The sequence below is a fragment of the Oncorhynchus gorbuscha genome, linkage group LG21 (assembly GCF_021184085.1).
Source record: "Oncorhynchus gorbuscha isolate QuinsamMale2020 ecotype Even-year linkage group LG21, OgorEven_v1.0, whole genome shotgun sequence".
Classification (NCBI taxonomy): Eukaryota; Metazoa; Chordata; class Actinopteri; order Salmoniformes; family Salmonidae; genus Oncorhynchus; species Oncorhynchus gorbuscha.
This window is the reverse complement of record NC_060193.1, coordinates 21,034,056-21,050,970: the sequence shown is the minus strand read 5'-3', so window position 1 is coordinate 21,050,970 and position 16,915 is coordinate 21,034,056. Positions and strand designations below refer to the sequence as shown.

Below are 16,915 nucleotides of genomic sequence, written 5' to 3'. Positions count from 1 at the left end.
TCCACCATCGTATCCTATGACCGAAAATAACTAACTTCGATTTGGATGAAGAGCTTTACTTCAACAAGTCAGAGGCGTAGCACATACTGTACTACTCACACCGGACCCATCTCCCTGAGACTCAGAAAAAGGTGCCATTAGAGGGGCGATGTGCGGGCACCCTGATCACAATACGTCGGTGACTGTAAACCGCCTCTACCATCTGTTCTATTGGTAAACGTACAATCACTGGAGAACAAACTGGACGAGCTCCGTTCTAGACTATCCTATAAAGCACATATGTCAGAGTCAAGGCCCGCGGGCCACATCCGGCCCGCGAGAAGGTTTTTTGCGGCCCCTGGGATGATCTTGATTTATTATTAGAACCGGCCCGCAGACCGCAGCAAGCCGGCAGCCCGCAGATCTTTTACACGCACCAATACTACATTTCCCACAATGCAACGGTGACGCACCGAGCAGTAGGCTGCTTCATTTCAATATTTATTGGCACAGCAGTTGTCAGCATCACAGTAAAATTAACTTTCAGATACCCATCAAAAATGGCAAAACGGAAGGTGGACACTGAGAACCGGGGGTTTCAAACAAGGTGGGAGTCGGAGTATTTGTTCACGGAGGTAGCTGGAAAACCTGTGTGTCTTCTGTGTGGAGAAAGTGTGGCGGTACTGAAAGAGTATAATCTGAGACGACATTATGAAACGAAACACGCGGACAACAACAAGAATATGGACATGGAACAAAGGCTACAAAAGGCAGAGGAATTAAAACGAGGCCTCAAATCTCGACAGGCTCTGTTCAAAAAAGCCAAATCACAAGGCCAGGCTGCTGTCAAGGCCAGTTTTATTTTGGCAGAAGAGATCGCTAAATCAGCCCGGCCATTTACGGAGGGGGATTTCATCAAAAACTGCATGATTAAAGTTTGTGACGAAGTTTGCCCAGAAAAAAGGCAACTCTTTTTAAATGTGAGTCTGAGCAGAAACACCATTGCCGAGAGAGTAGACCAGTTGTCCATCAATCTAAAAGAGCAGCTTGTGAAAAAGGGAAAAGATTTCATTGCATATTCCTTGGCTGTGGATGAGAGCACCGACATTTCTGACATTGCCCAGTTGTCAATTTTCATCCGCGGAGTGGACTCCAGCCTAAGCGTGACAGAGGAGTTTTTGGCTTTACGTCCTATGCATGGCACAACTACGGGGCATGATTTGTATGAAGAGGTGTCAAGATGTGTAAATGAGATGGAGCTGCCTTGGGAAAAACTCGTGGGTTTGACAACCGACGGAGCACCTGCGATGTGTGGACACAGGAGCGGCCTGGTGGCAAAGATACGGGAAAAGATGCAAGAGGAAAACGCGACAGGTGAGCTGACAGCTTATCATTGTATCATACACCAGGAAGCGTTGTGCGGTAAAGCCTTGAAAATGGAGCATGTAATGAGCATCATCACGCGCACAGTTAACTTTATCAGAGCCAAAGGTTTGAATCACCGCCAGTTCAAGGCATTTCTGACGGAGTTAGAAACGGAGCATGGTGATTTGCCTTATCACACAGAGGTGCGATGGCTAAGCCAGGGAAAGGTGCTTCAAAGATGTTTCGAGCTTCGTGAGGAGATTTGTCTGTTCTTGGACAGCAAAGGGAAAAACACAACACAACTCCGAGACGAAATGTTTCTGTGTGAAATGGCTTTTCTGTGTGACATTACGAGTCATCTGAATGCAATGAACTTGCAGCTGCAGGGTCGGGATCGTGTCATCTCTGATATGTACAGTACAGTGAAGGCATTTAAAACCAAACTGACTCTGTGGGAGACGCAGATGCGGAAAGAAAATTTGAGCCACTTTCCCAGCTGCCAGACCATGAAAGAGAAGCCTGAGGGCAAAATATGCGGCAGTGGGTGCTGCGGAGTTCGCCCGTTTCCTCCCCGACACAATGCCCCAGCTGCGCATCCAGGCTGCTCAAACGTTGTCTATGTTTGGCAGCACATACCTGTGTGAACAACTGTTTTCTTTGATGAACTTGAACAAAACATCACACAGAAGTCGACTTACTGCTGAACACCTCCACTCAATTCTGAGGATTTCCTCAGCTCAGAGCCTTACCCCGAACATTGATGAACTTGTGGAAAAGATGGGACACCACCAAGTATCACCCTCAACCTCAAACAAGTGAACATTACTGTGCAATCACATATTTAGAGTTTTTACTCAGTTCAAGTTTAAAAGTTAAAGTTTAATATTTGTTTTCACTGCATGTTACTTCTCCTTAAACAAAGTGTTGTTTTTGATTAATAGATTTTTGCACTTTATTTTATTGTATTTCAATCCAATTATATTTTAAAAATATTTCAGTTGAGTGGATGATAGAAAATTGCTATTATTGTTTTTTTCTTTGAAGTAAATTTAGCCCACTTTTGCTAAAATAGAAAATATAGGCTACTGATGGTGCCTTGAATACCGGTTTCTTTCATTTAATGTTCATGTTATGGGGATTTTTATATAAAGGAAATTTGTCTTTTGTGTCTGTTGAAAATTAAAGATTACTGACAGAGCCATAAGAAAATATTGCTTTATTTATCTGATCATATTGGAATATATTTGTTAGGTTTTCAGTAGGTTCAATTAGGTTCACTAGACTATATGCGTCATTTAAACATTTTTCAATGAACATTCGAACAGTCCGGCCCTCGGCTTGTAGCTAAATTTTTTATTTGGCCCTCCGTCCATTTGACTTTGACACCCCTGCTATAAAGGGACCCTGAAGAACTGTAATATTCGATGTTTCTCAGAGTCGTGGCTGAACAAGTACAAGGTTTTTCTATGCATTGACAGAACAGCAGCGTCGGATAAGCTCAAGGGGGAGGTGTGTGTGTCTCTTTGTTAACAACAGCTGGTGCGCAATCTCTAATATTCAGGAAGTCTCTAGGTTCTTCTCGCGTGAGTGAGAATACCTCATGATAAGTCGCCATCACAAACCGATGCTGGCAGTAAGACCGCACTCAACGAGCTGCATAGGATCATAAGCAAACAAGAAAATGCTCATCCAAACGCGGCGCTCTTAGTGGCCGGTGATTTTAATGCAGGAAAACTGAAATTCGTATTACATCATTTCTACTAGCATGTCAACTAAAAAGGTAGAAAAACATCTTACTCCAAAAACAGAAAAACCATACAAAGCTCTCTCTCGTCCTCCATTTCACAGATTTGACCATACACCTGATTCCTGCTTGCAAGGAAAAACGCAAACAGAAAGTACCAGTGACGCGCTCACAACGGAAGTGGTCCGATGAAGCAGATGCTACTCTACAGGACTGTTTCACTAGCAGACTGGAATATGCTCTGGGATTCATCCGATGGCATTGAGTAGTTAACCACATCAGTCACGGGCTTCATTCATAAGTGGATCGACGACGTCATCCCCACAGTGCATTCGGAAAGTATTCAGACCATTTCCCTTTTTCCACATTTAGGTACTTACAGCCTTATTATGAAATTGATGAAATAACAATCTACACACAATACCCCATAATGACAAGGCAAAAACAGGTTTTTAGAATTTTTGCCAATTTATAAAAAATGTACATAAATGTACGTATTCAGACCCTTTGCTATGAAGACTTGAAAATTAGCTCAGGTGCATCCTGTTACCATTAGTCATCCTTGAGATATTTCTACAACTCGATTGGAGTCCACCTGTGGTAAATTCTATTGATTGGACATGATTTTTGTCAGGATTTGGCCAGGGTTGTTCCGGTTTTTGGTCACTAGATGCCCCCATTGTGCCTTTTGACCTTTTGTTTTCCCTTGATCCCCATTATTATTTGCGCCTGTGCCTCATTTCCCCTGATTGTATTTATACCCTTTGTTTTCCTCAGTTCTTTGCTCTGTGTTTGTATGTTAGCACCCAGCCCTAGTACTCTGAACTCTTGTTGATCCCGGTAGACTCTTGTGGAATTCTGTTTTTTGTTCTTGTTTATTTTTGAGTATGTTTTGAGGCTTTTTTTTAATGCTATACCTTCCACCTTGTGGATTTACATTTTTGTCTTGGAGGATTACCTTTGTTCTTGTGGAATTCCTTTTGAGGTTGTGGAGTTACATGTTTTCCTGAAGAACTTCACTTTTTACTTCATTAAATACACCGTCTCAAGTACTGCTGTGTCTGCCTCATCTTCTGGGTTCTGCCGACTATTCGTGGCTCAGTTGGTTAAGTGACTGTTTTTCACTCTGGAGACCCGGGTTCGTAACCGGGTCCTGACAATTTTGAAAGGCACACACCTGTCTATATATGGTCCCACAGTTGACAGTGCACATCGGAGCATAAACCAAGCCATGAGGATGAAGGAATTATCCGTAGAGCTCCGAGACAGGATTGTGTCGAGGCACAGATCTGGGGAAGGTTAGAAAAACATTTCTGCAGCAGTTGAAGGTCCTCAAGAACACAGTGGCCTCCATCATTCTTAAATGGAAGAAATGTTTTACCACCAAGACTCTTCCTGGAACTGGCCGTCCGGTAAAACTGAGCAATCAGGTGAGAAGGGCCTTGGTCAGGGAGGTGAGCAAGAAGCTGATGGTCACTCTGACAGAGCTCCAGAGTTCCTCTTTGGAGATGGGAGAATCTTTCAGAAGGACAACCATCTCTGCAGCACTCCAATCAGGCATTTATGGTAGAGTGGCCAGATGGAAGCCACTCCTCAGTAAAAGGCACATGACAGCCTGCGTGGAGTTTGCCAAAGGGCACCTAAAGGACTGATACCATGAGGAAACAATATGTTCTGGTCTCATGAAACCAAGATTGAACTTATTGGCCTGAATGCCAAGCATCACATCTGGCACCATGCTGGTTAAGTGTGCCTTGAATTCTAAATAAATCCCTGACAGTATCACCAGCAAAGCACTCCCACACCATCCCACCTCCTCCTCCATGCTTCACAGTGGGAACCACACATGCAGAGATCATCCGTTCACCTACTCTGCGTCTCACAAAGATACAGCGGTTGGAACCAAACATCTCAAATTTGGATTCATCAGACCAAAGGACAGATTTCCACCGCTCTAATGGCCACTTCTCATGTTTCTTGTCCCAAGCAAGCCTCTTCTTCTTATTTATGTCCTTTAGTAGAGGTTTCATTGCAGCAATTCGACCATGAAGGCCTGATTCACACAGTCTCCTCTGAACAGTTGATGTTGAGATGTGTCTGCTAATTGAACTCTGAAGCATTTACTTGGTCTGCAATCTGAGGTGCAGTTAACTCTAAAGAAATGATCCTCTAATGGAATTATATCGCTGGGTCTTCCTTTCCTGTGGCGGTCCTCATGAGAGCCAGTTACATCATAGCGCTTGGTTTTTGCGACTTGAAATGTTCCAGATTGACTGACCTTCATGTCTTATAGTAATGATGGACTGTCGTTTCTCTTTGCTTATTTGAGCTGTTCATGCCATAATATGGATTTGGTCTTTTACTAAATAAGGCTAACTTCTGTATACCACTCCTACCTTGTCGCAACACAACTGATTGGCTGAAGAAGGAAATAAATTCTACAAATGAACTTTTAACAAGGCACACAGTTTAACTGAAATGCATTCCATTTGACTACCTCATGAAGCTGGTTGAGAGAATGCCAAGAGTGTGCAAAGCTGTCATCAAGGCAAAGGGTGGTTGCTTTGAAGAATCTCAAATATATTTTTATTTACTGAACACTTTTCTATTTACTACAGGATTCCATGTGTTATTTCAAAGTTTTGATGTGTTCACTATTTTTCGACAATGTAGAGAATAGTAAAAAACAAGAAAAAACATTGAATGAGTAGGTGTGTCAAAACTTTTGACTGGTACTGTACATGTTTCTGTACATAATTGACTGTACCTCAGAGAGGTCTCCGTTCTTGATGTGTGCCCGGGCCATGCTATCCAGCCAGGTGCGTCGCAGCTCGGGGGTGGAGGCGTAGGAGCAAGCCAGGCTGTACTGCAGGTCCAGCAGCATCTCTGGGTCCTTTTCATGCTCCCTCAGTTGGGCCATGGCCATCAGCACCGTCCGGATACGCTTGGTCAGTCCGTTCACCTCCCCGAGGAACGCTGTCGACTACACACACACACACACACACACACACACACACACACACACACACACACACACACACACACACACACACACACACACACACGAAGCACAGCACAGCCTGAGGGTTAAAGGTAGCCATTCTGTACTAGGGAGTGTGCTAATTTATTCATCCTCAGATAAACATAACTGGAACAGCACCGACAGTTGGTAATTTACAAAACATTAGCAGAACACATTTCCCATCTTCCACAGTGGATTGGCATCTGAGTAATATAGCAGGTATTCATTTCTAGTAAGAATTAAGTGTATTCACAGGCAAAGTCAGAACGCATCCTGGTCATCTGCTCGACTCAAGACTGTGTTAGCCCAATGAGCTAAAGCCTCGGCATGAGGCTAGCTCTCGGAGCTAACACGCGTCTTAACCACCTCAGACATATTTACATTTCAAGCGATTACAGTATGGTGCTCCATGATACTTTTGATACCTTGATACTTTACATGTCTTATGAAAAAATCTCCCTTTCCAAGACTCATATCCTACTCCAAGACAACAGTATGGTGAATATCTGACCGGGGAACAAACAACTGTATCACTCATTAAAAGAGCACAGCCAAGGCAGTATATACAGTGCATTCAGAAAGTACTCAGACCCTTTGACTTTTTCCACATTTAGTTCATTTACAGCCTTATACTAAAATGGATTACCCCATAATGACAAAGCGAGAACACGTTTTTGTCAATGTTCTACAAATGTATAAAAAATAAAAACAGAAATACCTTATTTACATAAGTGTTCAGACCCTTCGCCATGACACTCAAAATTGAGCTCAGGTTCATCCTGTATCCATTGATCATCAGATGTTTCTACAACTTGATTGGAGTCCACCTGTGGTAAATTCAAATGGTTGGACATGATTTGGAAAGCCACACACCTGTCTATATAAGGTCCCACAGTTGACGTGCATGTCAGTGCAAAATCCAAGCCATGAGGTCAAAGGAATTGTCTGTAGAGCACCAAGACAAACTGAGCAATCAGGGGAGAAAGACCTTGGTCAGGGAGGTGACCAGGAACCGATGGTCACTCTGACAGAGCTTCAGAGTTCCACTGTAGAGATGGGAGAACCTTCCAGAAGGACAACCATCTCTGCAGCACTCAACCAACCAGGCCTTTATGGTAGAGAGGCCAGGTCGAAGCCACTCCTCAGTGAAAGGCACATGACAGCCCGTTTGAAGTTTGTCAAAAGGCACCTAAAGGACTCTCAGACCATGAAAAACAAGATTCTCTGGTCTGATGAAACCAAGATTGAACTCTTTGGTCTGAAAGCCAAGGGTCACGTATGGAGGAAATCTGTCAACATCCCTACGGTGAAGCATGGTGGTGGCAGCATCACGTGGGAATGTTTTCAGCGCCAGGGACTGGGAGACTTGTCAGGATCGAGGGAAAGATGAACGGAGAAAAGTACAGAGAGATCCTTGATGAAAACCTGCTCCAGAGCGCTCAAGACATCAGACTGGGTCGAAGGACAATGACCCTAAGCACACAGCCAAGACAAAAGTGGCTTTGGGACAAGTCTCTGAATGTCCTTGAGTAGCCCAGCCAGAGCCCGGACTTGAACCCTTTTGAACATCTCTGGAGAGACCTGAAAATAGCTGTGCAGCGACACTCACAAGCCAACCTGACAGAGCTTTAGAGGGTCTGCATAGAAGAATGGGAGAAACTCCCCAAACGTAACGTTACAAAATATGGAAAAAGTCAAGGGCTCTGAATACTTTCCGAATGCACTGCATGTCCCTTTGACACTCTTGTTGACCTAATTACAGCAGGACTGTTTCAAATCAAAGTATATTGTGGTCATGTCCACAGATTTCCAATGTTATCGCAGGTGCAGCAGAATTATTGTGTTTCTAGTGCAGTAATGATACCTAGCAAAACAAATCAATACGCACATAATCCAAAAAGTAAAAAGAAAGAAATGAAGAAATAGAGCGAGCGGTCAGAGTCCGGAATATAAATATATAATAATGGTATCTATAGACATAGATAGTATATGAATAGAAAAGGTGTGTACAGCAGTAGTTATATAGATATAAAGTGGTTAAAAAAGTATGTAAACATTATTTAAGTGACCAGTGTTCAACGACTATGTACTGGTACATAGGGCAAAGCAGTCTCTAAGGTGCAGAACAGAGTACCAGGTGGTAGTCGGCTAGTAACAGTGACTAAAATTCAGGGTAGGCTACTGGTTGGAGGCTGGCTAGTAGTGACCGTTTAACAATCTGATAGAAGCTGTTTGTCAGTCTCTCAGTTCCAGCTTTAATGCACCTGTACTGTCTTGCTCCTTCTAGATGGTAACGGGGTGAACAGGCTGTGGCTCGGGTGGCTGAGGACCTTGATTATCTTTTTGGCCTTCCTGTGACATCGGGTGTTGTAGATGTCCTGGAGGGCAAGCACTGTACCCCCCGGTGATGCGTTGGGCTGACCACCTGTTACGAATCCCTTTTGGCCCGACAGTCTAGGGGGATGGTAATGAGACCCGTAACATAACTCATGCAAATTATTATTGTGACAAAGTAAAAGTGTGCACGAAATAACCACAACAACAGAAATCTACCGTCAAACTCTAGGTTTATTTATAAACACACGGTAATGGGGGGGAGCAGGAAAAGGGGCTGAGCTGGACCCAAGGAAAGAAACAATAAATATACAAAAACACACCCCTAAGCTAGACTAGCCTACTTTAACAACAGCTAACTAACTAACCAAAAATACAGTGGGTGGTCCGCCCAGTTCTACCTAGTGTATTTAACAAAGTTTACCTACGAGTAGTGTATGCCCATGGGCGACTTGTCTTGGTTTCCCCTTTTCCCACCAGCAAACAAACAAACACCATAACCAAAAACAATACTCACAGGTGATGACAAAGTGCTATGAGGTGCTTAAACAAAAGAGAGGTTAAGACACAAAGCGAGAGTGAAACACAGACCTACAGACATGGCATTTACAGAGAGATTGAGCTGAGCTGAGCTTTAGAACAAACAAATGATGGGGTTTTTAAACCATGGGGAAGGAACTGTGATAGGTCAGGAAATAGGAGGAGGTGTGTCTTCTGATTGATGATTGATTGTTGACTGATTGGGGAGTGATGATTTTCACCTGTGAGGGGAGGAGAGAAAAGAAACACACACACACAGGATACACACACACAGGATAACTGTATCCGTAACACCACCTCTGGAGAGCCCTGCGGTTGTGGACGGTGCAATCGCTGTACCAGGCGGTGATACAGCCTGTCAGGTGCTGTATGGTGCATCTGTAGAAGTTTGTGAGGGTGTTAGGGGCCAAGCCAAATTTCTTCAGCCTCCTGAGGTTGAAGGTCCTGTTGCACCCTCTTCACCACACTGTCTGAGTGACGGGACCATTTCAGGTCGTCAGTGATGTGCACGTCGGGAAATTTGAAGCTTTAGACCCTCTCCGCTGCGGCTCTGTCAATGTGAATGGGGGTGTTCTGTCTGCTGTCTCCTTTTTGTTGAAGATGAGGGAGAGGTTATTTTCCTGGTACCACTCTGCCAGGGCTCTCACCTCCTCCCTGTAGGCTGTCTCATCATTGTTGGTAATCAAGACTTCCACTGTTGTCGTCAGCAAATTTGATGATAGAGTTGGAGACGTGCATGGCCACGCAGTCATGGGTGAACAGGGAGTACAGAACGGGGCTGAGCATGCGCCCCTGTGGCGGAGGTGTTGTTGCCTACCTTCACCACTTGGGGTCGGCCCGTCAGTACATCCAGGACGCAGTTGCACAAGGAGGGGTTCACACCCCCTTTTTTCTAAGAGTGGAGGGTTACCTTGGTTTTCTCGCCGTTGTGAAAGTTGTTGACGATGGAGACTCAAGAAAGTGTTAGCCTTACAAGATAAAGCCTAGCAATTACGTAACCCTGGGAACTAATTCATAACCGCCTACAGCAAATATGCATTGGCTTTGTCGCTGTTGGCAAAGTTGTTGATGATGGAGAGGGACTCCCGGAAGCGGGAGCTACCGGTCAGCGCCACATGAAAAGAGATTACAGTTTACTATAGAATACTACAGTACTTTCTATTGAATTCTGTAGTAAAATGAAGTATACTATACTACACACTGTAGTATCCCTCGATCATGTGTAGTATACTGTAGGATATTATAGTAAATACTACAGTATTATTCACAAAAAACAGTAGTAAACATTACAGTAATAGCAAAAACTCCAGTCCACAAAAACTTTAGTATTTACTTTAGTTATAAAAGTGTAAAGTTGCATATACCCTGCCCATTCCCCTCTCACATATCCCAATTTGTGCCACACATTGTGCCAAATATTGTTTTTCCCTACAGGTTATAGAAAAGAGCAGAAGCTCTGAACTATCCGTTTAGAACCCAGTCCTACCTACAGGTTATGGAAAATGTTCTCTTTTCTCCACTTGGTTTCCTCAAGGAGAAAGCCTCCACTTCAATCTCAATGATAATCCAACAAAAGACTATAGTAAATACTATAGTAATGTCTGCAAAAAAACAACAGTAAATACTGTAGTGTACTACAATCCGCAAAAACACAACGTTAATTACTTTAGTATATAATACAGTTTTTTTACCACAGTATTTATACTATAGTTAAGTGTAAACGCTACAGTATACTACAGTAAAGTCTGCAGAAACACTACAGTGAATACTATAGTATTTATACCATAGTATACTAAAGTTTCGGAACGATAACAGTATCTCGTTAGTCTCATGGTAAGGAAACAACACACAAAGTGGATATAACTTCTTTAGGAAAACAGCCCTAGTATTGGAAACAAACATCATTGTGTCGTCATCTAGAGTCACATGGATTTATTTTCCATGCTATAGCACACATTATTTTACATACATCAGGTTTTTAAAGGACCAAAGAGTTTGGTCTGCTTTGAGTTTTCAATTTTGCCATGGAAACAATATTGCGATACTGGTATGGTCACAGCCCTAGTATACTAATATTTTTTTTTTAATGTGGGAGAAGGCAGAAAGCGAGATGAAGGGGGAACCGATGTTAACACAACACACCCCTGGCCTGGGGTGGTCCAGTGGTCTAAGCTGCTGCTTCTGAATCACATGAAACTATGAAATCGATCAAATCCGACCGACTGCACTTGCACTCTCTATTTGCTCCTTCCTTTCCGGCTGTCATGTCCAAGAAAAATACAAAAAGGAGTGGGACTGTTCCAACCCTAAATACAATAACCACAAACACACACACACCGCTCTGGCTGTCCATCTGGATGAGTTATGAGATGAAAATTGGAGCCCATTTTCACCATGGATAATGAAATTAATGAATATGTCCCTTGACGGCTTATGGAAGCATTGAGAATGGTTTCTGACACATAGCAGATTGTTAGAGGAGTTTGGGAAACTAAACAGCTGGTCTGTATTTGAACTTTTCACATTCTTTGGTCAGATGATCAAAGCAATGTCAGTGCTGTGATGTTAAATCCGCTTGGACTTCAAATGAGTTTCCAACTGGTTCATAGCCATTCTTAGTGACTGTTCATTGTTTACGCACGTTAAATATATTTGTGTGAGGGGAGATTGTGCATGCCAAATGGTTGAGACCGCACAGAGAGGACTCATGGGTTGGGTATAGTGTTACTTTGACATAACATGAAGTGCTTTGAAACTTAGTTAGATGTTCATAGGCACACCAGTGATGGACTGCTGCTGATGCAATAACAGAATCAGTATTGCATTGTGCAGTTAAATAAACAAATCAGTTCCTTGCCGTTCACGGGGATGTTGTATATGACCTGTAGGTGAGTGCATAGGAAGGTTATCCTCTTGGTGTGTTAATTTATGTATTCATCCATCCAACCCATGTTACAATAGCTGACCTGCAGGTGAGTGCGTAGGAAGGTCTTCCTCTTGGTGCAATCGTAGTTGTTCCTCATCAGCAGGTAGAGTATAGCGGAGGCCTCGGCCCGCAGCAGACCCATCCTAGACACACAGCACTTCAGAACCTCATTGCACAGAGCCGCACACAGAGTCACAGGAAATCAAAATCAAAACTCGATGTGAGAATGCTGTTCATTCACTAGAGCTCAGCGTTCAACACCATTGGCCCTTCCAAGCTTAAGACACTGACTGAACACCTCCCTCTGCAACTGACACCAGGTGGTACAGTTTCTACCTCTAACTCCAGTATCCCTGCACATTGTAAATGTGGTTTTGGAACTGACCCTCTACTGTATATACAGTGCCATCAGAAAGTATTCCCCTTGGCTTTCTCCAAATTGTGATGTGGTACAAAGTGGGATTCAAATGGATTTAAATGTCATTTTTTGACAATGATCTACACAGAATTTGTCTTCTTTTAAATGATAAAACATTTGTACAAACAAATACATTTTAAAAACACCAATATAGTGATTAGATAAGTATTCAACCCCATGAGTCAATACATGTTAGAATCACCTTTGGCAGTGATTACAGCTGTGAGTCTTTATGGGTAGGTTTCTAAGAGCTTCCCACCCCTGGATTGTGCAACATTTGCTCATTATTATTTTCAAAATTCTTTAAGCTCTGCCAAATTGGTTGTTGATCATTGCTAGACAACCATTTAAGTCGTGCCATAGATTTTCAAGCAGATTTAAGTTTTAAAAAATGTAACTCGAACACTTCTGGAACTTTCAATGTCTTCTGGGTAAGCGACCAATGTAGATTTGGCCTTGTGTTTGGCCCTGTAGGTTATTGTCCTGCTGAAAGGTAAATTAATCTTCCAGTGTCTGGTGGAAAACAGACTCAACCAGGTTTTGCTCTAGCATTATGTCTGTGCTTAGCTCCATTCCATTTATTTTTCTATCCTGAGAAACTCCCCAGTCCTTAACAATTACAAGCATACCCATAACATGCAAAAAGGAAGCATGTTTTGTGATATTTTTTAGTCTGTACAGGCTTCCGTCTTTTCACTCTGTCAGTTAGGTTCGTTTTGTGGAGTAACTACAATGTTGATCCATCCTCAGCTTTCTCATATCACAGCCATTAAACTCTGTTTAAAATGTCACCATTGGCCTCATGGTGAAATGCCTGTGCGGTTTCCTTCCTCTCTGTCAAATCAAATTATTGAGCAATTTGAACATTTTCACAGCTTCTAAAAGTCGCTGCGACTCCACTGGTGAAGCAGTCATATAATTAAATCACATTTTATATGTCACATGCCCCGAATACAACAGGTGGTGAATTATTATTATGGTGAGATGCTTACTTACAAGCCCTTAACCAACAACGCAGTTAAGAAAATATTTACTAAAACAAGTTAAAAAAAATTCAAGGAACACAAATAACAATAACGAGGCTATATACAGGAGGTACCAGTAAAGAGTCAAAGTGCGGGGGTACAGGTGGGTCAAGGTCATTTGTACATATAGGGAAGGGTAAAGATACTATGCATAGATAATAAACAGTGAGCAGCAGCAGTGTAAAAACAAAGGGGGGGATGGGGGGGTGTACCAATGCAAATACTCCGGATGGCCATTTGATTAATTGTTCAGCAGTCTTATAGGTTGGGGTAGAAGCTATTAAGAAGCCTTTTGGAACTAGAATTGGTGCTCCGGTACCGCTTTCCGTGTGGTAGCAGACAGCACAGTCTATGACATGGGTGACTGGAGTCTTTGACAATTTTCTGGGCCTTCCTCCGACACCACCTAGTATATAGGTCCTGGATGGCAGAAAGCATTGCCCCAGTGATGTAATGGGCCATATGCACTAACATCTGTGTTGCTTTACCGTCAGATGCCGACCAGTTGCCATACCAGGCGGTGATGCAACCGGTCAGGATGCTCTCAATGGTGCAGCTGTAGAACTTCTTGAGGATCTGGAGACCCATGCCATATCTTTTCAGTCTCCTGAGGGGGAAAAGCCGTTGTAGTGCCCTCTTCAAGACTGTCTTGGTGTGTTTGGACCATGATAGCTTGTTGGGGATGTGGACACCAAGGAACTTAAACTCACGACCGCTCCACTACAGTCCTGTCGATGTGAATGGAGGCAAGTTAGGCCCTCCTTTTCTTGTAGTCCACGGTTAGCTCCTTTGTCTTGCTCACATTGAGGTTGTCTCTGACCTCCTCCCTGTCGGTGATCAGGCCTACCACTGGTGTGTCATCGGCAAACTTAATGATGGTGTTTGAGTCGTGCTTGGCCACGAAGTCGTGGGTAAACAGGGAGTACAGGATGGGACTTAGCATGCACCCCCTGAGGGTCCCCCGTGTTGAGGATCAGTGTGCTGCTTGCCTCGAAAGCAAGCAAAAAAATGTATTTAGCCCGTCTGGTAGGCTCTCATCACTGTGCAGCTCGCGGGTAGGTTTCCCTTTGTAGTCTGTCATAGATTGCAAGCCATGACACATTCGACGAGCCTCCCAGCCAGTGTAGTAGCATTCCATCGTTGTCCTGTATTGATGTGTTGCCTGTTTGATGGTTCGTCTGAGGGCATAGCAGTATTTCTTATAAGCATCTGGATTAGTGTCCCGCTCCTTGAAAGCGGCAGCTCTAGCCTTTAGCTCTGATGTTGCCTATAATCCATGGATTCTGTTTGGTAAATGTACCTACGGTCACTGTGGGGACGATGTCGTCGATGCATTTATTGATGAAGCAGGTGACTGAGGTGGTATACTCCTCAATGCTATTGGATGATACCTGGAACATATTCCAGTCTGTGCTAGAAAAACAGTCCTGTAGCGTAGCATCAGCATCATCTGGCTACGTATTGATTGAATCACTGGTATTTCTTTAGTTCTCTCTTGTACGCAGGAATCAGGATGATTGAATTATGGTCAGATTTGCCAAATGGAGGGTGAGGGAGAGCTTTGTACACATCTCCGTGTGTGGAGTAAAGGTAGTCTATCATTTTTTACCCTCTGAATGCACGTGACCTGCTGGTAGAAATTTGGTAAAACAAATTTAAGTTTGCTGTATTAAAGTCCCTGGTTACTAGGAACGCCACTTCTGGATGATCATTTTCTTGTTTGCTTAATTAACCTTTATTTAACCAGGTAGGCCAGTTGAGAACAAGTTCTCATTTACAACTGCGACCTGGCCAAGATAAAGAAAAGCAGTTTGACAAAACAACAGAGTTAAACAAATGTACAGTCAATAGCACAAGACAGGAATATACAGTGACTTGCGAAAGTATTTGGCCCCCTTGAACTTTGCGACCCGTTGCCACATTTCAGGCTTCAAACATAAAGATATAAAACTGTATTTTTTTGTGAAGAATCAACAACAAGTGGGACACAATCATGAAGTGGAACGGCATTGATTGGATATTTCAAACTTTTTTAACAAATCAAAAACTGATAAATTGGGCGTGCAAAAGTTAATACTTTGTAGCGCCACCTTTTGCTGCGATTACAGCTGTAAGTCGTTTGGGGTATATCTCTATCAGTTTTGCACATCGAGAGACTGACATTTTTTTCCATTCCTCCTTGCAAAACAGCACGAGCTCAGTGAGGTTGGATGGAGAGCATTTGTGAACAGCAGTTTTCAGTTCTTTCCACAGATTCTCGATTGGATTCAGGTCTGGACTTTGACTTGGCCATTCTAACACCTGGATATGTTTATTTTTGAACCATTCCATTGTAGATTTGGCTTTATGTTTTGGATCATTGTCTTGTTGGAAGACAAATTTCCGTCCCAGTCTCAGGTCTTTTGCAGACTCCATCAGGTTTTCCAGAATGGTCCTGTATTTGGTCTCCATCCATCTTCCCATCAATTTTAACCATCTTCCCTGTCCCTGCTGAAGAAAAGCAGGCCCAAACCATGATGCTGCCACCACCATGTTTGACAGTGGGGATGGTGTGTTCAGGGTGATGAGCTGTGTTGCTTTTACGCCAAACATAACGTTTTGCACTGTTGCCAAAAAGTTCAATTTTGGTTTCATCTGACCAGAGCACCTTCTTCCACATGTTTGGTGTGTCTCCCAGGTGGCTTGTGGCAAACTTTAAACGACACTTTTTATGGATATCTTTAAGAAATTGCTTTTTTCTTGCCACTCTTCCATAAAGGCCAGATTTGTGCAATATACGACTGATTGTTGTCCTATGGACAGAGTCTCCCATATCAGCTGTAGATCTCTGCAGTTCATCCAGAGTGATCATGGGCCTCTTGGCTGCATCTCTGATCAGTCTTCTCCTTGTATGAGCTGAAAGTTTAGAGGGACGGCCAGGTCTTGGTAGATTTGCAGTGGTCTGATACTCCTTCCATTTCCATTTCAATATTATCGCTTGCACAGTGCTCCTTGGGATGTTTAAAGCTTGGGAAATATTTTTGTATCCAAATCCGGCTTTAAACTTCTTCACAACAGTATCTCGGACCTGCCTGGTGTATTCCTTGTTCTTCATGATGCTCTCTGCGCTTTTAACAGACCTCTGAGACTATCACAGTGCAGGTGCATTTATACATAGACTTGATTACACACAGGTTTATTGTATTCATTATCATTAGTCATTTAGGTCAACATTAGATCATTCAGAGATCCTCACTGAACTTCTGGAGAGAGTTTGCTGCACTGAAAATAAAGGGGCTGAATCATTTTGCACACCCAATTTTTCAGTTTTTGATTTGTTAAAAAAGTTTGAAATATCCAATAAATGTCGTTCCACTTCATGATTGTGTCCCACTTGTTGATTCTTCACAAAAAAATACAGTTTTATATCTTTATGTTTGAAGCCTGAAATGTGGCAAAAGGTCGCAAAGTTCAAGGGGGCCGAATACTTTCGCAAGGCACTGTATGTACAGTGTGTGCAAATGTAGAAGAGTAGGGAGCTAAGGCAATAAATAGGCCATGGATGCGAAATAATTCCAGTTTA

At 43.0% G+C, this 16,915-nt stretch overlaps 1 pseudogene; it reads right to left on the bottom strand.

The window, feature by feature from the left end:
• LOC124007993 overlaps window positions 1–16,915 on the bottom strand; it is a 94,168-nt pseudogene that overhangs the window by 34,226 nt on the left and 43,027 nt on the right.